General features: G+C 42.7%; 1 protein-coding gene and 1 non-coding gene across 2 annotated transcripts in view; one reads left to right on the forward strand and one right to left on the reverse strand.

The window, feature by feature from the left end:
* The window catches only part of xylt1 (xylosyltransferase I), a 124,116-nt gene that overhangs the window by 36,388 nt on the left and 64,009 nt on the right, over positions 1–23,719 (forward strand). The gene's annotated exons all lie outside the window — the stretch shown is intronic.
* On the reverse strand, positions 12,920–12,992 carry trnaf-gaa (transfer RNA phenylalanine (anticodon GAA)). Its single transcript has one exon. It is a non-coding gene; the product is annotated as a tRNA-Phe (tRNA).

Genomic DNA, 23,719 nt, shown 5'->3' on the forward strand with positions numbered 1-23,719 from the left:
ACTTCTGCACTGAAAGGGATGTTATATGAAATCTATTGGACAATAATCGCTTGCAAATGAACAGCAGTTTCAGTTTATATTTTCAGGCGAGCTGAAATGAAAGTGAATTGCCCCCCCAACACTTTTGTGCCACACTCCAGCACCCAGACACACACTGTGCAATCCAAGCGTGTAGTGTTTGTTCAGAAGGCATCCATTTCAGCGCTGCGCTCCACAACAACAACAGCAGGTCGTTTGTTTCAATCTAACAAGAGATGGTGGCAACAAAAGGAGGATGATTTTTTCTCTCTCTCAATTCCTCCCAAACCCTTTGCGTCAGCCAGGGGAGGCTTTACATAATTTCTGTCATCATTCCTTATCCCAACCTTAAATCTCCCATGGACTCTCAGGTGTGTGGTGCTCTGCTCTCCTGTGCGGTGCCATGCAGCAGCAGCTCTGTGTTGGTGGTTATTGGTGATAGTGTAACAATGGCTGTGGGGCTACACTCCACTTAAGCTGTCACGCCTGTAATGAACAGCAGATTTCAGTGTGAAGCAGCTCATCTATTGGTGTGTGTGTGTGTGTGTGTGTGTGTGTGTGTGTGTGTGTGTGTGTGTGTGTGTTTGTGTCTGAAAGAGAGAAAAAGAGGGGAATCTGAAGCATAACACGGCGAACATTGTAGCTTAAGGGAGAAGGTCTGACTGACTGCTGCAGTTTCACTTGGTGTGTTTCCAGCCACCTGTTGATTTGTGCTAATGTAAATTTTAAACTTTAAACTAAAATGGTGATCACAGTACATCAACAGCATTTTCATTATGAGCATGCTGGTATGCTGATGTTAGCATTTGGCTCAAAGCTGCTAGCATGGCGCTGACACTTTATGGTGCATGGTCTAAAGTGCATCGCGCAAGTGCTTTTAGGGCATGTCTAGCTTAACTTTTGCTAGTTAAATGGTGTGTAATCTGTGTGCAAAGTAATATGCAAGAGGCAAACAGATGGTATATCATCTCCTAACTGATCATAGGTGTGTAACTGTAACATGAATAAAACTAATCACAGTGTCATCTCCCATTCCCATTGAAAGCCAGATGCGCCCGCACACGAAACACTTCTGTTTACATGGTGGATACTGCAGCTTGGAGAAGCTAGCGTTTTTCTCCTGAGAGTAAAGCCTCTTTCACGCAGAGCACGATTTTCGCAGCACTCACCGCGGGGTGGGGTGCAGAACAAGTGGAGAGCAAGGCGCGCAAGACAGGATTTGGGGGAGTACAGGCTCGTTCAGGAGCTACAGTTCCATGGTGACCGCTTCCGGGTCTACTTCGGGCTCTTCTCTGCTATTGGACGCGCCGAGGTGTCGTCACAGCGCGTTGCGGTGAAATTAAAAAATGTTCAATTCGAGCGCAGGCTGGTGGCGCGCGAACACCGCGGCATGCGCCCTCTCACGCGCCGCTCAGCTCTGCGGCAGAGCGGTGCACTCTTGCACCGCGGTAGCACATACACAATGAATGGGTTCTTCGGCGGCGGTCTGGGCTTAATGCACCAAGAGCAGTGATGTCACTGCAATAAATATTGTGGGACATTTAAGCGGCAAAACAAAAAAGCTGTAGTTATAAACTTGACAGAGGAAACTGAACTAAACTTTTAGCTTCTGAAATAATGAAGTTGCGCTGCTCTTCGTACGTAAATGTGCACGGTGTCTGTCTTAATGGGGAGTCGGACAGCAGCTCTTCTCTGCTAAGTTCACATTTTAAAGAATGTAATTCATGTTTTCCTCATTACTTATAAATTATTTCACCCAAATGCAACCCATCTGCGCATCCCTGTGTGTAACAAGAGTGTACGCGTGCTGTAAACACACATACTGCATGTAGGTCCATCTTACTATCTGAATAATGTGCCATTGACTTCAGATCAGGTTTTTGTAAAAATGGCACAATTGCTTTCCACTGCCTCAAAATAGCAACAATGCCTCCGACCACACCTCATTTTAAGACCTACACGTCCATTTGCACAATGATTAGGGCAAGTACTTTTGCTGCTTATATGAAGTGGGCATTGGCCGTGAAAATGGCAGCTGCACTGGTCTGACACTAGAAATGACATTTAAGCTATGCTGTGCACCACTTTGCGACGGATGTAAGATACAGCCCTAAGACTTGCTCTAGTCTCACTTCATTATATGATTACAGTACTACATTTAACTTCATTACAACAGTATTTAACCCTAACCCTAACTTCGTCACACCATATTATTAATGTTATTTAAGTTAATTATAACACTACTTTAACTTTACAATAACACTACATTATCAATGTTATTATAACACTTCTTTAACTTTTTGCAACACTGTTTCTTTAATAGCAGCCCCGAGGCTGGATTACAGGCCCTGGTGCACTACTTCCACTCACATTTGTATCTCCATGTTCTCTGTTTGTAGTTAAGTATTTCAATGGTCTACTTTAAAGGAGATTTCAAAATATTGACATACGTATTGTGTGTTGCGATATAGCCTAAAAATATTGCAATATAATTTATAGGCCATATCGCCCAGGCAGAGGCCCTGTTTGCATGTCAAATCCCTCTGATTACTATAGCAGCTGATAAAAACATCATATTGATTAAAATCAGTGATGAAATGTCATAATTTGTTAGTTACCATTGCTCAATTAATTATGTAATGTTGTGATGTCCTCCTGAATATATTAAAAGCAACAGTAGCTGAAGGAAGCATACGCTCATTCACATTTTATTTTGCAGGAATTTTATTGTAATGAAAACATAACTAGTGAAGCTCAACAGGATGCTGTCGTCTGACAGAGCTCGAAAAAGCTTTTCTGTCTCTCCCCCCAGTTTCCCTTCCTTTTCTCTCAAGCATTTTTTTAAAATCATTTTTCCTCATTTGCGCAACACCTTGCATCTCTTTCTCCCCTGCTGTACGTCTGTGTCTCATTCGTCTCCTTTTCCTCTTTCTGTTTCCCCCTTCTTTCTTTCTGCTTCCACTTACTTTCACACAGTAGCTCTGTCGCCTCAGCATTTCTCCCACTGTGTGTGTCTGCTGCGCCCAGTGTGTGTGTGTATGTGTGTGTGTGTTTCTTTTCCTAGTGACATTTCCGTGCCAGGTGTGACAAATGGCAGGCAGAGAGGAAACATTTATTCCCTGTGGTGAGCTTAATTAGCCTATCAGCTAAGCCTTGGCACCAGCTTGTTTTGAAAAACCCCACACACACACTTGCATGCACACACATTTATCCTCAAGTAAGAATCCACCAACAAGTGCACACTCAGGCAGACACACACACACGCACACACACACACAACAGTAGACAAATCACTTCAGTACATGAACCACATAGATAATTGGACAGTACAATTAAATGATGACTAAATCACAGCTCCAATCCTTATTTTTCTTCTCTGGCCTCACATCCAGAGGGACTCAACTGTAGCCAACCTCATCTTTTCTCTATTAAAAGGTTAAATCATTTACAAATTGCAGCTCTCCTCCAGCAGTTAGCATATGGTGGGTGTGTAGAGGCCATACAAGGCCAGCAGGCAAGGCTGGAGGAGAGACAGTAAAGAGATTGCATGTGTGTTTCTCTTCTGTGTGTGATTCTGTGAGCAGTGTATCATGTTCAGTGCAGTTATACATCACATATCCATCTGTGTGGATCTGTGTGTGCATGCGTGTGCGTGCGGAAACATCTGTCCACTTCAGTGTCGGCCCATTGTCGTGCCAAATCTAACATCTGCAGCCGAGGGATGGAAGGGGGGGGGCGATGGAGGAGGAGTCCAGGTGTCCAGTAAAGCGGGGTTTATACCTCTGCACCAAATGGATGTCGTACCAATGGTGTAGGCTCTGTTTACACGTATACCCTACACCATAGCCTTACGTCACCAGTTCACCAGAAATGTAACTGCACATTATTTTAATAATAAGTAAGCTGAAGACAGTTTTCCTCAGTGGAAACAAAACTTTTATTCATGTTTATTTCACAGATAAGAAACAAGACAATAAAGCCTCCACGAAATAACGTTTTAATTGTTATGTGTGATTTATTCTGACTTTATATGGGTTAGGGGAAAGTCCATTAGCAGCTAGGCTAATTTACGCAACGTTAAATGTCACAGGCTTTTGCAGTGTCCGAAATTAACTTTTTGACTGACCGGCCAAGGGGCTGGTGGATGGAATGAAAATTTTTTTTTTTTATGTGCTAAAATGATAAATTGCCTTTTTGTTAATCACATATACATTTGTTTCATTACTTTAATTGAGACAATAAGGTGTTGTGTTGAATACAAACTTAAAGCAGAGGCCGGAGCAAAATTTGAAGCAAAGTTATTTTACAATATAAAACAACTCATCCCCACAACTTCAGCATATGAATGAGTTCCCTCTAATAATCAGTGATGTAAGTTGAGGGCTTTTATTGTGAAAGAACAGAAAGAGTGGAGTTGTATTGTGCTGCGACATTGGGAGGCAATAAAAAGTCTGCTGGCTTGGTTCTGACTACGGAGCCTCCATGTTATTGTTTTTATTACCTTCCTAACTATGGGTGCAACTCATAACCCGCAGCTATACATTAGCATAACAATAGGTAGCTTCAAAATGGCGGTATATGATGGTTTAGTGGATCAGTTGATGTTCGTTTGGTTTACAGTGCCACAAAACTAGTGCCACATGAAATGGTTGGTTTTGCGTCACAGTTTAGATGCGCATAAAAATAAAAATGTAATATGTTTGTGTGTTTTTGTATGTCAAACTCTGACGCTAACAGCAGAGGAGCAGCAGAGCAGTGCGTCCGTAAATGACTCTCAGCACAACAGTTGGTTGACTTACATGACTGTTTTGGTACAAACATTTACCCGCCAGTGTGGCGGATAGCCCTCCAAGATTTACTTGCCAGCAAAACAGAAACTCTACCTGCATTTGGTGCTTGGCGGGTGTTCATTTTAGACCTTGGGCTAATGCTAATAGCATTTGTATATGGAAAAACGTGTATAGTAAAAGACAGTTGTTTTGTCTGTAAACCTTTGTAACGTTACCTGTTTCTGTTGAACCTGGCTTCACACAAGTAGGGGAAAGCTCAAGCCACAAGCCGCAAGCCACTATGCGAATTTATGCAGCTGTCATAGGCTTAAGCTAATAATGCTAGCATGCTATATATGTTTTGTCAGTGTGCCTTGTGAGTTATAATGGAGCCAAATTTTGTAACGTTACCTGTGTTAAACATTGCTGTTGAACCTGGCTTCGTGTAAGTTGTGGAAAACTCTGCAAGCCAATAAGCTAATTTATGTAAGGTAAAATGTCATAGGCTTATGCTAATAATGTTAGCATGCTGTAGGGAAAGCACGCCAAGCGTTTTGTTGGTGAGCCTTGTGAGTTATAATGGAACCGAATTTTGTACTTGTGTTTGATATTGTTGCTATTAGTCGTGTTTAATGTGGGTTTGAATCAACCAAACTTTGCAGGCCTTCACAGAAACTAAACACATCTGTAGAGAAACCCCTCCATCAATTAGCATTGTGGAGGTATAACTGCGGAGCGCCACAGACACACCATTACAAAAGTACAAACATCACTACGGCGTAGGTACAGTGTAGAGCTTATGAACAACTTCAATCAGCGTCAACCCTGCAGCCAAAGAAGGGAGCTGTAACGCAGCGCTGCTAATTACACACACACATGAATACAAACACACACACACAAGTGCTAAATGTGCTGAATGAGTGGTGTCTGCGGGCCTTTCTTTGTCTCCTCTCTCCTCAATCTGTGGACAAATTACAGACATTATTGGCTGCAAAAGAGACTCCCTGTCTACCTCCGTCTTTCTCTCTCTCACTCTGAGCCGGGGCCCTGGCATGTCCCTGTGCACCCCCGCTGCGGAGAAGGAAATGAAAGCCAAAAATGTTGCTGATGTGTCTCCCTGCTCAGCACTGGGTTTCTGGGCTTTGATGCCAGCCAGGTGGTGGAGGGGGGAGATATTAAAGGTGCCCTTTAAGAGTAGAAATGGGGGAGGTGAACATTGTAATTTGACCAGATTGTGTTGCGACTTGTTTTGGGTGTGGCCTGGTCCGGCAGCCCTGCTGGCAACAAATGGCTTTTGATGTCGGGGTTAAAAGGTTTGGTGGGATTTTAGAGAGACTTCATGCTGTTCTGAGGTGGGATTAGTGTTGGAAAGTCAACAGTGAGAAGAAAACGCGTGTTGTTCTGCAGTGCCTCAGCAGCTGATTAGCTGTAATTGCCAGAGAATTGGATGGTGTGTTTGCTCCTGTATGAAGGCATATTAATGTGTTATATTCACCAAGTTAGGCTGAAGTAGGTCTTTGGTGATGAAAATCAAGACCACATGCGACAGTGAAAAGGTGGCGTGCCTACATTTTGTAAGTCTTTCCTGTCCTGTCCTTCTTTATCTCAACAGCAGCACATGTTCCATGCTTTATCCTCGTCTTTCATGATCTCTACCCATAGACTGTATAAAAATAATAGACATAGCAATCATGACATCATCCACTGGTTTGTGAACGCCCATTTAAAAACCTCAAGTTTGGCATTTTGGCTGTCGCTATCTCGTTTTTGTTTTTTTCAGAGCCAGCACAACTATGCAGTTGTCATGAAGAAGGAAAATAGCCATGGAGATCAAAACAGTTTTTTGGACCAGGCTATAAACATGTTTATTTCTGCTTTAAAGTTGAGCATTTTAACATGGCGGTCAATGGGGAATGGCTTCATCACTGGCTTCATCTTTTTCAGCCCTGGGGGTCACCGCTTGTCTCTACCTCTGTGAATTCTCCACCGAGCTGGTATTGTAGATTTAACACGACTGGGCTCGTAGTTGTGGTTAAGAAGGAGTTAAGGACATGTTGACCCACTGGTTAATGAAGACAATCCACTTTGTCCAGTCAGGTTTGGCATTTGTAAGAAGCCTCTTGTTGGCTGCCAGAGAGAGATTAAGAGTCATGATAGAGTGAGAGAGGAGAGGGGAGAAGTGGCTCTGATCAGGGCTGAACGATATAGGAAAATAATCTGATAGCGTTTGTTTTAGACCCATATGATTTTACGATTGCATAGTTTAATTTTTATTATGCACACAAAACACTGCACAGTCAAGCACACTGAGCAGTTAGGAGTGCAGAGCATTGCTTGAGGGTACCGCTGGTGCAGTGACACTACTGCAGTTTATACTCTGGACCAACCTTGTTGTGTCCAAGTGTAGTCTCCCCAGTTGAGCACCCTGGAAAAGCACGCACTTACTGCCGAAACCCGGGATCGAACCTTTAGATTTTCAGTCTAACGCTCTCCCAACTGAGCTATTTCGGCATGTGCATACACACATGCAAGTTCTCACAGCCAAATTGCCCTTCAACTAATTGTTTTAATATTGTATTGTACTGCAAGACCTCTGGTCTGATGTAATGCTGTGGCTTGTCCAGTTAGCGACTGCTACAGTGTGAAATGTCCCAACAGCTTTTGAATGGAATGACATGAAATTTGCTTTGGTGAACTTCAGGAATCTCCCGACTTTTCATTCAGCTCTATCATCAGGTCAAACTAATGATTAAATACCTGCATGCTTAACTAAGCTGCTGGGCGTGGCACAGCAAGAAACTGTTTCAGACAGAGATCTGTGTTTGAATAAGAGCTTTCCACCTCTCTATCTTTTTCCCTTTCTGTCACTGGATGGTTTAAGCTTTTGAGGTATCACTCACCTGCACTATTTTCATTAAATCTGAAGAAAAGCGTTACATTTAAGAGCCCGTCAAATCAATTAAATCCCTTTTCCCCTGTATTCTCTTTCAGACAAAAGATTAAGTGATGCAGTGGCAGAAAATCTAGCAGTTCAGAGTCCAGATCATCTGCAATTAACCTGATCCCCAGAAGTCCATTGCTTTGATAGGAAAACACTGATCACAGCAGTGTTGTTAAAAAGAAAATAGAAAACTGTAGGTAAATGGTGCCAAAATTAATACCGGGGTCAGGCAGGGAAATCTCTGGCAGTGTCGTTCCAAACAGGATTAGAATGAATCAATAGCTCCTTTGATAAACACACTCGTTGTAGTTATTGCAGCAGAGGAACTCATTCTGTCAGACAGAGACTTAAAGGAATACTTTAACTGCAAAATGTCCATTTGTATATCAATTGCTCACCTCGTGTTACCTCGGGTTTGTGAAGGAAACTGTTTTTCTCGAATGCCTCTGTAATGATGGAAAAATCCAAGAAAAGGAGAACATTCTTCATGAATTAAGGTAAATGGGATCAACAGTAAAACTAGATCAAAACATCAGTGGACAAACTCCCACACACCTCATGCAGTGTAATCCAGTCGTATGCTCAGTACTTACTTAACACATGCATACTTGCTAAAACCTTCCGATTTATAACACATCTGTAAACAGTCTCATGCAAGGACAAGTAGCGTTCCTGGGCACACATGTGCGTTTGAACTCAGAGCTCATAAGCACGCTCTGGGCACACAACTCGTAGGCGGTAGAGTTTTGTATTGTAAAGCTTCTGCAAAAAGGCGTCTGTTTAAACTGCAGAGTTGTGTGACAGTTTGTAAGCGTATGTTCTGATATAGTTTTGCTGTCGTTAAATGGTCCCCGTTTACTCCAATCCATGAATGATGTTCGTCTTTTTTGGATTCTCCGTTCACTGTGGGGGCTTGCGGCAAAAATGTTTACTTCACAAAGCTAAGGTAACATGTCGTGAGTATTAGAGATGCACCGATCCAGCTTTTTCAGTTTCGATACCGATCCCGATGCTGTGGCTTTGAGTATCAGCCGATACCTGATACCGATCCGATACCATGGTTGACCTAACAAGCTATACTTTACATGTAGAGCAGAAAGGATTAGAGGCATCAGGCATTGATGACTACACAGTTCTTTCCCAAGATGAAATGAAACAAGATGAAACAGATTAATGCAATGATGAACTATTTATTTTTAACAAAAATAAACAATTGTGCAACAGCAGTTGAAATAGTGTGAAATACCTCCACACAGCAGATTCTCTCCTTCGCTCCATGACGTATGACGTAGCTCGCATCGCAGTAGATTTAAAGGGAAAGAATCGCCTCATGTATAGGTTGCATTTTCCGATACGCGATCCATCTATTTTGATGATATCGGGGCCAATATTCGATCCAGATGTCGGATCGGTGCATCCCTAGTGAGTATACAAATGGTCATGTTACAGGTGAAGCATTTCTTCAAGACTTGTTTTGTTGTAAAATGACCATAAAATATTTTCAGCCTATTATAATGAGACTGTTGATTCTTCTTTTGGATCCATTTGTCCTTAAAACCATGTAAACAAGCCTTGAGTCTTCTGTCTGCCTCAGGATGTGCTGTGCTGGACAGGAAAGTCGGGTCTTCAATCATTTAGATGTTTTAATGATGTGGTGTCAGTCCAAAAGATCATATCAGCCGTCTCTCCACTCGTTATTGCTAGCTTAGGTGCTAAACTCCTCACCTTCACTTTCTCCTCCTCCCCTCGCTCACCCCTGTTTTCCTCTGATCTTTATCTCCCTGTCATTCCATCACACTGATGCGCTCTGCAGATTTTTGTGACTTTAGAAAGTTGTCAGCTACATTCCTCTGAAAACATTGCTTGTTATAGGAGTTTGCCTTTTTTTCTCATTTTGGGGTAGCCAAGCATGACTGGCAGTGTGTCGCGCGGTATAACCTCACTGGAGTATCACAGCTGTTTGGAGAAAAGCCATTAGTTGCTTGCATTTGTTGTTTAAATGCAAATCTGACCACATGATGTGACTTTCAAATGAAGTGATTATAATCATTTGCAAAATTATATTCAAGACAAATGTTTAACTGCTCGGCATGCGAAATGCATTAAGCAAATGTAAATGCAACAACTGGACCATTCACACTTTAGAAAAAGTAATTTTTAGTGTATTTCTGCTCCAGTAAACATTTGTGCTGCACCCTGACAGATTTTCGCCCCCAGTTCTCTCGGCGGATACCCGAGCAACAACTGTCTCCATGGGCTACTTCTGATTCCTGCAACACAGCCTCAATAGTTTTTGTCTGACAGACTCTATGTGATCATGAGACTGTGACCAAATTCAAAATGTTCCCTCTGGAAGTAATTGGATCCCTATGGGGTCTTCACTTACACTGTAATGCATCATGCATTATGCATACATGACACCTCTGTATATGCCTGTATGTCAGCCTAAGAACCGTGGTTTCACCCTTATTGAAATGATGGCTGTGCACGATACAGTTCTATTTAGCTGAATGCCACGTTTCCTTGATAACAGTAGTAATAATAATAATAAGAATAATATTTATAAAGCGCTTTTTAAAACAGAGTCACAGAGTGCTTTACATGTCAATAATTAAAAAAGACAAGACATGAAAACAACCTTTAATAGATCTGATAAAAAAACTTAAGTATATGTAAACTGAGGAGATAAAGACAGTCTAAATGAACTTAAAGCTCAAGTAAAATCAGCAAAGGCTCTCCGATAAAAGTATGTTTTAAGAAGCTACTTAAAAAGAGATCACTGACTCGGCCGACCCGATTTCCTCAGGCAGACTGTTGCAGAGCCTTGGGGCCCTGACAGCAAACGCTCTGTCCCCTTTAGTATTCAGGGGTCCCCCAGGAGGAGCTGCAAAGTGTGACTGGGGAGAGGGACGTCTGGGGTGCTTTGCTTGTACAGTTTTCAAATAACTTGTCCAACACTGTCAATGAGATATGTGGCACACTGCATAGAACTCTGATTCACTGGTTAATATATTGAGTAGGATATACCTTCTTATTTCATGTCCCCAAAGTGCTTTCAAGTACATAAGGACCAGAATCCTCCACCTGGCCCCTCCTCCCCACATCCATGACTGACACACGGAAAATGTCAGTATGCTTCAGTCTAAGCGCTCAAATTCAGGTGGCTGCGGTCACCAATTTTTGTTGCTTTTCCAAAACCAACAATCCGACAAGCACGACCACTTTGGTTTTGCAATTGGGCAATCAGCCAGGTGTGCACAGGATAGAAAGTATGCATGGTTTGAACTTCTCTCTAAAGCTCTTTTTATATTCTTACATAACTACTTCCGTCACCTTTTGTGTGTACAACTGCCTGCAACACCATGAAAGCCTTCAAGGCGAGACTGTCTGAAATTGTGCGCCGTTATCCCCGTTTGTATGATTATCACCTCTCTTTCTGATGACAGGCTTATCGCCTTGCATTTGAGTGGCACCATTTGGGCCAGCTATAAACACTTAACGTCGACGGGTGACTTTTCATATGAGCTGGTTCTTTACAAGCATACCTCTTCTTTAAGGCCTGATTTAAGCCTTGTGCTTGGCTCACATAGAAATCCAGAAATGTAGGTACTTTTAATTAATTTGTGTCCTTCGTGATGTTTTTTTAGAAACTGGAGCCAGAATGTCTGTGACTGACATCTGAAGCAAGCCGAATAAATCCCTTAGCTTCCTCAGCATTAAGACTAAGGCCTGTATGTACAGTGAAATCAGCTGTCTCGATGATTCAGTCATCCATCCTGAGCTCTCCGCAGACGTCTTTTCCTCCTGTTTTGCCCAGGCGATCAGTATTTCATCTAATCTTAGCTCGATGTTTCTGTGTACCCGAACTGTAATTAGGGTAAATCTTACTCTTTCTAGTCTGTAGCTCTCTAAGTAACCTGCAGCTGTCTGTGCAGTTGGGCACATAGGAGAAGCTCACACATAAAGCCTCAGGTGATGAACATTGTGCATCTTCCCCATCTTTTTCATCTTGTTTTTCGCCCCACCATCAGTCTATCAGTGCACAGAAATTAATTTCCTCTGCAGTGTAAACAGAGCAGATAGGGTCCTAACCTCGGCGCACAGTACGTGTGCTCTTTGTATTGTAGCGACACAGGTCACTGACAATTTATGTCATTTGCAAAACTGTGAGCCCAGAAAAATGCCTCTTGTTATTGCCTGGGCCTGATGCATTCAGGTGTTCTTTTCCAGAGCTGAATTCTTCTTGACTCTGCATACAGATGAGAGAGAGACGGAGCTGATGTGTGGCAAGGCATACGCCTCATTGAAACCCCTGCTGAGGTGCATGTTGTGCCTCTGAGTCACCAGACCAACCAGGAAACCAAAACGTAATTAATAAATATAATTAACAGGTGCCTTACATTCCCATGACATCGGAGACGTGATATTTTTTTTATCAAAACAAATTAAAGCGATCCCCTGTGATTTACAAAAGGAGGTAATGTTTCTCTCCTATTTGTCAATAAGCAGAGGATCTCAGAAAGATTCGCATTTCATTTCGGACCTTACAGACTTTTGGCCACATTTCACACTCCTCATCAGCAGATTGAATTTGCTCAGTTGTAGAAGAGTGTAGATGTTCAAACCTTCCATGATTCTAAGCACTTTTAGGACTTCTCGTCAATGTTGGCAGTCTGTATTAGCAGAACGGAAGCACACTTGAAAGCTCTGGAACAAGACAGTAAGTGGACATTGAGTTGGGATTGTTTGGTCAAATCAGAAACCTGTGAACAGATTTTAGTGACATTTGGTGAAAGTTGATCTATGGTGTAAAGTTTTGGTGCACATTTGCGTTGTTAGGTGCTGATCCAGAAATTGTGTGAATGATTATCATTGGAATAGAGCATGTGGATGGATGGACTGCACTTGAATAGCGCCTTTCTAGTCATCACAAAACTCAAAGCACTTTTTACACAACGAGTCACATTCACCCATTTACACACGCATTCATACACTGGTGGCCGAGGCTACTGTGCATGGTGCCACAAGTTTTTAACACACGCACACACCGATGGAACAGCCATTTGGAGCAATTTGGGGTTCAGTATTTTGCTCAAGGATACTTCGACATGCAGACTGCAGGAGCCGGGGATTAGTGGACAGTCCGCTCTACTTCCTGAGCCACGGCCGTTTAAAAGGTATTCACAAATGCTGCCGAAACCCGGGATCGAACCAGGGACCTTTAGATCTTCAGTCTAACGCTCTCCCAACTGAGCTATTTCGGCTTGTAGTCACTGCATGTATGTGAATACAAAATCTTGCATCTATATCCCTAGCGTTATTATCATTATTATATATATTAAGATTCAGATGCAGCTCCCAATGCATATTAAAGGCCCTGACCCACCAAGCTGTCAGTGAGCGCCTATTGCCCTAGTACTGGCAGGGTGTCCCACACTGTCGACCCTTGTTGGCTTATTTTCAGCAGATTCAGCATGTTGGACTAGCGTCACAGACAGCCGAGCCTGTCAGTGAGTAAAATCTCTGTTAAGCAGTTTAGCTCAGCGCACGAAAAGATAAACGATAGTGAGGAAAGTAAACAAACGGCTGAAGTCAAAAGGGCGTGAAGTTGAAGCAAACGTGTTGTATTAGGTAAGATTATGTTTTTAGCCATTGAGCTCTTTAGCAGAAACAGTTCCTAATTGTTTGTGTTACTATTAGCGAGCGCAGGGTAAATATTCTTTGTACTGTGAACATCAGGTTGGACTTTGTCTCCACTGGTTCCTTGATGTCAATTTGGTGAGTCTAGGTCTTTAATATGACTAAGCACCCACAGCCATGCTAGCAGCTCTGTGAGGCTGTAGGCTACTATTATATTGCAAATTTTCGCAACGAAAAGAACTGTAAAACACAAAGCACTCAGTGTGCAAGGTTTCTGTGCACAAGGTTTTTTTGGATGACCGACAAACAAAAAAAACTTTGGCTGAGGCCGATGAGAATGTCATGAGTTTCATGATCGATGGATGAAATATTGGAAAGGGTTGTTATTACAATTCATCCTGAGGAGAGCATCAACGACATCATGTGTACACCAAATTTTACTGCAATCCAACCAACAGTTGTCAAGACATTTTAGTAAAAAGGCAAAATATCACACTTTTAGTGGGGCTAAAGATGAAGTCAGGGCATCTCAAAAGTTAGCAGGGTTCATCGTCTGGGTACCATGAATATCTGCACAAAATTACATGGCAATCCATCAAATGTTTGTCTGGTCATTTCAGTCTGGTCATAAGTGACATTGCCATCCATACAGCCACACCACCACCTTTTAACATGTTATGTTAGAAATGTATTTTCTACGATTGAAATAAACATCAAATCTAGAGCTCTGTGATTCTCTCTGGGTCTAGTCCTAATTCATTTTGTCATCTATTACCTTAATAACTGAGCTGAAACTACTCAGACATCAGGGAGAATGATTATGTCAGATTGTTTTGTTTTTGGTAGAACTGGTCATCAGGGAATCATCCTTCACTTCTCCATATTATTTGCGTTGCACAATAACGTGTTTCTGGGGGCTTGTCCTGTCGGCAGAATTAGCGTCTGCATTGTGGAAGTGAAACCAAAGCTCTCGCCGCTGTGATATATTTGCACATCATTAGCATGCTGCACTCAAACACATGCACGCGAGAGAAACACATACTTCCACCTCATCCCATAAAAGAATGACACAGCGAATGAATGGATCCTGCATAAATCCAGGGCTCGTCATTTTCTGTCTTGCGGTGACATGAAGGAGCTGACTCACTCTGACCTCTGCCATCGGGGTCACGCCGGGGTCACGCCGTGTCACCGCAATGTCACACGGATGCCTGGAATCTCAGCTATGTTCCCTGACACACTCGCTACAGACCTTACATCACACATTCACGTCGTTCCCACCAGCCCATTCATGCAGAAGAAAGAGAGGGGATTGGGGTCTCCTACCCCATCTCTCAGTCTCTCCCTTGTTCTCCCCCTCTCCTCCTCTTATCCACTTTTCTACTTTTTCCCTCAGGCTTGATCTCACTCTGTCTCCTCCGCCCTCCTCCACTTGTAATCTCTCTCTCAAAACCTCTTTTTTCTCCTCTTTCTCTGTTATTCTTGACCCCTGGTCTTTTAGGGGCCTATATAAAGTGTTTGTGTGAAGGGCCGTGGCACACACACACACACACACACCTCCTGTGCACCCCTATAGATCAGCTGTAGGATCCCACTATGCTGCCTGACCACGTGGCCTCGATGCACAGAAGGGACCCTCTGTTGCGGTGCCATTGAGCGGGGGCCCATGATGTCACAGGGAAATCACCTTCATCTCTCAAACACACACACACACTACACAGTGCACAGGCCCCTCCCCCGCTCCCCTTTCTTCTCATCGCCGTGGTGAATGGAATTGCATGGCTGTGCAGTTCAATCACTGTCAAGTGCAAAGAAAAGGGGTCTCTTGTGCAAAATTTCATGATTCACAATTGATTAAATAGGGGTGTCATTTCATGGCTGAACAGGGAGGTGTGCGGAGAGACGGGGGGGGGGGGGCTAGGATGAGGCTTTTTTCCTGCCCTTGTGAGATATGGCTCAGAAATCGCTTGATGGGCCCCATTGAAAGCTGGAGATGTAAAGTTCTGGGGTTTATTCACGGAGGAAAATAAGAGGCCGGTATACGAGAGAGGAGGGGGGTAGAGGGACACAGTAGGAGAATTGCCAGTATCTTCTCATGGCTTGTTAAAGGGCTTTCATGCCCTTGAGAGATATGGACCTAATATACTGTATGTAAGCCGTATGATTTAGATTCCTGTTGTCATGTGGAAACTCTCAGGGTTCACCCAGTGGGGAGGCAGAGGAGGGCAGAGAACAGGAAGTGGTTTTTGAGAATAGAAGAGAAAGAAAGAGTTTTTCTTTGGAGGAGTGAGTGGGCACATATCATTGCACTGAACTCCACAAAAGGACACTGACTAGAAGAAGAAGTATTTCAGCACTCTATTGTGGGGAGTGTATTGAGTTGCAAACCTCAGACTGTAACCAGTGAGGTTACTGGATTGAAATGATTTCATTTGGAGCTAGAATTGTGTCTGGTGTGAGGACGCATTCTAATGCCAGGTGTGAACACACAGACTTGGAGCTGTCCAGCTGTGATCCGATCCCCCAAGACACATGTTAATACAAGGTCTGAACAGGCTCTGTGATTTTGAATACTTTAAGGAACAGTGGAGGCTCATTTACGCTCCCTTTACATACGAAAATAAAAACGTCCATTACAAACGTTGTAAACGTCACTGCTGTCATATTTCCATGCATCCTTTATGATGGCATAGATACAGCCAATAAACGGCACCAGAGGGCAGAGTCAACAGTTTCACGCAACAATAAACGAGGCAACAGTGGAGGAGGTCGTAACATTGTACCTTTAATCGGAGGCAGTGTTATAGAGGGCTTTGGCCTGTGCAGCCATTAAATACATCCCAACATTTGGCTGGAGAATTCATTTGAATATTTTCACAACATATTATTATATACTACCGATTTGTTCCAATGGTTCTGCTTCCCTTTATCCGTATTCGTAAGCTTTCAGAAAACATGCACACATTTGGAAAAAATGAATGCAAAGTATTGACAGGAGGCTCTGTACGTCTCCATTTCCATATCTGTCTTTAAGCATAAATGAGCCCTGAGGGGGATTTAGTGGCAGCTAGCGGTGAGGATTGCAGATTGCAACCATCTGAAACTTCTCCAGGTTAGAATTCTGTAAGTGTTTATTGTTTAGGAGGGTTTCACCGGGAGCCTAATTATCCACACAGGTCTCCTCTTTTTCAAAACAAATAGACCCGGTGATTTAAACTGGTGAAGACTAAAGCAGTTTCACATTACAAATCACTATCTCTCCAGCGCTGCTTGGCACATTGGAGAAGGGCCTTTAGTTAAGATGCTGCTCGTTGCAGAGGGGCTTCTAACTATGGTGGCCGCCCCCTGTGTTATTATAAATGGCTCATTCTCAGGCAATGAAAACACTATGATTCTTATTTTTAGGTGATTACACACTAAAGAAAACACTTATTATATTATATTCCATTTCTGCCTTCTGGACCTTTAAGATTCATCATCATTTTGCCCCGTCACTGACAGCTGTAGAGTTGCACAACAGTACATTTTGCATCTTTATGTAAAAAGATTGCCCTCCCCTTTGCATTGTTTTTATATCTGTAATATTCCAGGACAAAGCACAACAATGCACACAGTTTTTAAACACAAATTAGACGCATTTGTATGTCACCATTACATGTTGACCATGTCAAACAAACGTGTCACAGTGTTATTATAAGTTGTATTGTGTTCCTTCCAAACGTGATGCGAATTTTTGCGTTACGTTACTCGAGTTTGAATGCTAGAATATTTTGTGTTGACTCGCGTCGTAAGCAGGAATAACTCACTTGGCTATCGCAGAGTGATTTTGTCGCTGAAGTTATGATTTTTCAACTCTTCCAAATAAGCATATGACGCAAAATCACGCTATTTGCCTGATTTCCGCTGCTTAATTTGCATATTTCGCTCCCTTCATTAAGCCGTCTTCACTTGTATTGCACAGAACCAAACAACACAAGCATCATTGTGCCCCAGTGTGTGATTTAAGATAGCATGCTGGCATCCCAGAAGCAAAAGAGGTGTGATGGGTGTGACATTTGACACAACAGCATTGGCCTCTGGTGTGACATATAATGTTTCATCAGTGCTTTCATAAAAATCACAACGGCTCAACATGGCAATAACAATCATTTACCGTCCCTGTTACATGGCCGCTGATCTCGCCCTCTGCTCAGAGGGTAAGGAGCTCTCAGGCCTCATTTTTTCCCCAGTTTGTGGACATTTTTGGCTGCTGTTTTTCTTTCAGTTAGCTGCTAACTGCTAGCTGCTTTTTCAATCTTCTGGGGGTAGATAGCACACATAACACATCATCAGAACTTCACACCCATCTCATCCATGGTCCCATGCTGCTGGCTGTCCCTTCTACACAGCTGTCGACAACTCTGCCCCCCCCCCCCATTCCATGACTGTAGAATGGCGAGGCAGAATAACTGTGAATTCCCGCCCTGAACAGGAAGTGTAAAAGGGGCCATAGAAATGAAAATTCATGAAAACTAAATTCATGTCGTTCTAAATGTGTGTTTGTATGTGATGGATTAACAAGTAGCATTAACATACTTGTGAATGCCCTCCTGTTTTTGCATGTCAGGCATGAATATGCAAATTTCACTTTTACAGTTGATCTTTTTTACACCTCAGCACCGTCTCTACTGTACATAAACACTGAGGCACTCAATACCCTCCCTGGGTTCTGGCGTCTGCTGCCTTCACAGCAGAGAAATCGTATATTACTACACACAAACACACTCTCTATCACACAGACACACACACACAGACACACACACGCCTCAGGATAAATGTGACTTGCACTAAACCAGTCTCACAAGGGACTAGTCGGTGTGTGTGTGTGTGTGTGTGTGTGTGTGTGTGGAAAAGTATGCAGACTTTTGTGGGTACAGTATGGTGTGTGTATTTGAGGACAAGTGAGTCTGGAGATGGTGTGTGTATGTGTGTGTGTGTGTGTGTGTGTGTCTGGTAATCCATCTATGTAAGCTGCTGGGATGCCGAGTAAAGATTTTTTAAAGGGAGAAGGCGAACCAAACCTTGTGAGACTCAGGCAGCCCAGCTTCACTTTTGCCACATGCTTTGGGGATTTTAGCTCTAACATTGTTCTCAGTGTGAGTTTTCTTGTTGTTAGTACACACTCAGAATAAATCTCTGAGGTTATTCGAGGTCACCTCTCAACTCCAGTTCTTCTTAATCCAATTTATGGGGAAAGTTCCAGAAGTTATCAACACATTTATGGTATTTTCTTGTTTTCCCACCATAGTGTTCCCTTCAGTTCATTCCCACAACAGCGAGCAGATTCTAGATTAAATTATGGCCCATTAGGTGAGCAGGCATTTATCCGATGCTCTAATGCAGAGGGACTTCTGTAGTAAGTGCAATAAATAAATTAGCTAGAATACCCAGATTTACGATTCTCAAAAGAGTGAGAAATTTAATGGTGAAGAGTGTTAGCGAAAAATACTTCTGTGTGCTTGTGAAGAATTGGGGGCTAGGAAGAACAAAAAACTGTTTGCAATGTTACTGAGAACAAAAACTATGGGTCTGGGGAAACGCGGCGGGACAAGAATGAAAGTGAAGGTGGCGAAAGTCCGAGTAGGGCAGTTGTGAAGTGTGGTGGATGGGTCAAACAAACACCGACTTGCACCTGGGGGAGTGGTGTTCGCGTCCTGTAAGACTATGAAGCCACACCCTGTTATTTTTTCCTACACCTAACCACATGTTTTTATTGCCTAAACCCAACCACGTGCATTAATTGTTCAAGGAAAAAAAAACAAACAATTTGCATTGTTGTACTGACATAGTGCGTTTGTTTTGAAAGAGACTGTATGTAAATGGTAAATGTCCTGTAAAAACAGAAGTGTATTTAAGAAGACAGTGCATGTAACAGGCAGAACAACAACCAATATACCCAGGGCACCTTCCACGTTGTATCTGGACAAGGAAAGGTCCATGACCAAACGTTGACATGTGACAAGTTATAATGTGTTGCTCCGTTCCTTTAACGTGACCCCGTCAATACGTAGAGATGCACTTATTACAATTTTCTTGGCCGATGCCAATTTCTGTTTTGGCTGACTTTGAGTTTCTTTTTAAGAACTAGGCCTACAGTTGACAGCATACACAAACATACTTTCAACTTTCTTAAAGCCACTGAAAACTTGAAATAGTAAAAATGCCTGTATGATATCAAAGAGAAGTGTCTCATTAAGCATCCACAAAAATCAGAGTCAAACTAAACATTCATATTTATTGGAAAGCCTAGTTTGAAAACAGCTCATCTGGCTGCTTAAACCATTTCTTAGCGTTGCGGGGGCGTGATCTAGTCCTTTGCGTCAAAAGGGGTCAGTTGAGGTGGTTCAGGCATCTGATCAGGATGCCTCCTGGCTGGGTGCCTCCCATTAGAGGTGCTCCAGGCATGTCCCACCGGTAGGAGGCCCCGGCGTAGACCCAGGGCATGCTGGAGGGATTATACTGTATAACTCATCTGGCTTGGGAATGCCTTGAGAATGCCTTGGGATCCCTGGGTGTCTGCAATACTTTACTTAGCCTGCTGCCCCGGTGACCTGGCTTTGGATAAGAAGTTGGAAATGGATGGATGGATGGATGGTGATTACATCATATTTGATTGACAGCGTCCTTTCACTTCAATTAACTTTGTTTTCCTTTCAAGCATTTGCATTAAAACATCTTTCTGTCACAGAATAAAGTACCATATATCAATATATCAAATGGACCCTACCTGGTAGGAAAACTAACCAGGCTAACTACCAATCTGGGTAAGACCACCCAAATCTGTTTAATTTAACTATATCTTCTGGAATATGGTGCCAGTAGTTTTAGCATTTTCTATTCACTAAACAACAAAACCTGATGTTTTTAGTGAGTCATCGTTGTGTTTCCAGGAGCGTTTTAGCCACCAAATGTGGGGTGTTTTTTTAGCAATCTATGACTGTGTTTCCTTTGGAGATTGTGGCAAGAGAGTGTTTTTTTTTTGTTTTGTTTTGTTTTTTTTTTACAGAGATATCACTGTGTTTTCTGTGGGGGTAGTGCCAGAAACAGTGGTTGTTTTCAGTGGCTTCTCAGTTGGGATTTTACCACCCATACTGGGTTTTTGAAGCCCAAACATGATCTTTTCCTAATCGTAACCAATTGTTTTTTGTGCTTGAATCTAACCACCATTAACCACAGTGTTGTTGGAATACAAAGTTTCAACATATCTGCTACATAATAATGTACTAATATCTGTGGTTTGCAAAAAACGTCAATGCCAGCATTTTTTCTGGCAACTGGATTGAAGAATTCCAGTGGCATGCAAACACACTGTGAGGAAAGCAGAAGTATTTTTTAATTCCACTATGGTCTCATTGGAACTCCTCAGAGAATCCTCCACAGTTAATACATTTCTTCAGACGTGTCTTTTGTGGAGTTTTTCAGCAGCTTTGCTGTAGGCTATTTAAAAAGGCTAGTTTGAGGAAGAGGAACTCCGTCTGTCTGTCTTGTTTCTGTGGTCTGGAGGGCAGGAGTCTTGTTTTTTTTCCATCCTTGGCCAGTTGAAATCCACGCATGCTAATACAGTCAGTGAAGCCAAATAATTACAACACAAAAATATCTGAAAGAAGTGGAAATTCAACAGCAGCTTGGGAAGTCACCTCTGACTTGTGGAATACCCACGAGTCTCAACCCCAGTATCTTTGTCTCTGGAAGACTTTGATCTTTGTTCAGTGGTTTCAGCAGTAAGTAGTCGATTGCAATCATTTATCCGATTCCCAGAGGAGAAGCATTTTTATCATATTTTTGCTTTCTTTTCAGATAATGCATCCTTTCTCCAAATTTCATTTCCCTAACGTGAAGCCTTTAAGTAGTTTTCAGAGGTTCTTGCTGTCTGTCTTCTTGAGGTATTTGTAGCACATTTTGCACACACAAAGACACACATCCCTTTTCACCACTTTCGCTCCGGGGCTTGTCGCAGGGCACACAACAAGAGGCTTCTGTGCATACCAAACCCAGACTGTTCATTCAGAGCTGCCGCTAATCGTGCATTTGCGCGCACACACACATACACACTTACATTACATGTGACCAGCATTCCTAAAGTTTTAGCCCTTGGAGGAGAAGGGGATTGAAGGGATTGACCAAAAGAGAGAAAAAGAAAGAGAGAGGTAGCAGCAGCTCAGGAAACATTCATAACGAGGGGACTGAGTGCAGTGAAAACTCTACAAGTGAAGTGAACCCAAGCACAAGACCTCTATTATGAAATCTGTATACTTTAAACCTGTTTTCAAGTTGATTGTTTTTATTGTCAGGTAACTTCAGTTTAGCTCCGTGAAACCCTTCGCTGTAGGTCAGTGCTATTTAACTATGTTGTTCAGGGGCCAGACATTTTCCTGAGCTATTATTCTCACTATGTACACTTGACACAAGACACCACAACATTTTCAAAACCTTAATTTTTCAACATAAAAATTTACATTTACTACTTATATTTTCAAACCTCTACCTACTACACTTTTGTCCTCTCCTCTGTGTGAACAAGCTACATTTCAGTCGAAGTTTTACTCAATATTTGTCACGTGATTGTTGGTCTCAGCCGAGTCATTCATGGCTTTCAGGTTGTGCTGAGGAGTAGAGAATTTAATGTTTTTTGTTACAGGATCTTGTTGATGTAAATGGTTTGTTTCTTGCAAATTTTAAGTGTGACATGTAGAATAAAGTTTAATGAAATACCATCATTTGGAGCTCAGATTTTGGTACATTTCCTGACTGTTCGTCTCACATGATGCATTCAAGGACCATCAGAAATTTAAAAATGCCACAATGATTTCTGTTTTTACAGTTTCTGGCTATGATAAATGGTGTAATTTTGTCGATTTTGTAAAGAAACCATGCCTTTCAATCCCGTCGGCAGGTTGTGGGGTTCAGCGGCAAATCGGCCAAGCGCAAAGAGGTGCTCTCCTCGTTTGAAGGATTTGTTGTGGCTTTCAGACCAAGAGTTTGCTTGCTTAGGCCCGATTCAGGGACTTATTTTGTTTCAAAGTTGAATAATTGCCTAGAGTTGGTTCATATTCTCACAAGCGGACCAGATCAAATGCCTTGCTCAAGAAAGCTGCTCTTGATTGGTCCGAATTTCCATGCGGGAAAAATCCAGGAAGTAGATAAAATGTTAAGGAAGAGCACACTTGAAAGATAATTTCGACATGTTTTAATGGCACAGGAGGGACAACTACGCAGGTTGATTTTAGCGCTGCTCATCGTGGACTATATTGCTGTCATTGTTCATTTTAGTCAAACCATACAGTTTGAAAACGAGGTGCGGCTCCAACTAGAAAACAATGTTTTGATGCATTGGATGTGCTGAATGTGCATATTAAGGCAATACAGGAGGAGGTGCACATTAATAATCCTCCAGGACTGTAACATGCTCATGTTTAACCCAAACAATGTGTCATGTGACTGCAGTTGGTTCGGATCGGGGTCAGAACACGTTCTCACCACAAATTAACCACAGCAACGTTTATTTGTAACCGGACTGAGACCACCTCTTCAAGAAGGTCTCTGTTGGGTTGTTTTGCCACGCACCCGAGCCATCAGCGCGATTGCTGTGTTCACACATGCCCAAATGAACTTGAGTTCTAGTAAACCGAACCAAACAGGACAGGTGTGAAAGCACCCTTATTTGCATGATTTCTTTTCTTCAGGTTTTAAATTTTATTAATTTGAAAACAGAACTGTTCAGCGTGCCAGTCTGGCTTGATCTGATGGCCGGAGTTGGCCCGCGAGCCGCCAGTTAAATAGATCTGCTGGGGCCATTTGTCATTCAACTGAATTAAAGCTCGGTCTGCTTTGCCATACTTTGTAAATCTTTCCAGATTGTGTTTGATACCTTAACTGTGAATCTAAGAAAGCAGAAGAGAACAGCTGCTCTCGCCCCCGAACTCTCCAGCTGATAAGCTATGATAAGTAAGACTTCTAAGAAGTCACTAAGCATTTAGGTCGTCCCCGCTCTACCCTGGCTCATTTCTCTGTGAGGTGTCCTGAGGTGCTAGAGCAGCTGTGAACCAAGTCTGTCAGTGTATCAGTCTCGCGTGTCATGCCAGACGCCACATCTTGCTCCGAGTATTGCAGGGATTCAGTCCAGGTAATTAATCTGAGCTCGTTAGCCACATGGCAGCCAGGTCGTAGCAGAAGCTGGCCACGCTGCAGAGGTGTCTCAGCACCCGCCCACTCACACATAGGAAGTACTCTATTTTCTAATAAACTTAATATGTATATGGTGGTTGTCTGCATGGCTGTCACCAGCTTGCGTTGACAGAGGACAGGCTGCTGG

The sequence above is a fragment of the Epinephelus fuscoguttatus genome, linkage group LG3, assembly GCF_011397635.1.
Source record: "Epinephelus fuscoguttatus linkage group LG3, E.fuscoguttatus.final_Chr_v1".
Lineage (NCBI taxonomy): Eukaryota > Metazoa > Chordata > Actinopteri > Perciformes > Serranidae > Epinephelus > Epinephelus fuscoguttatus.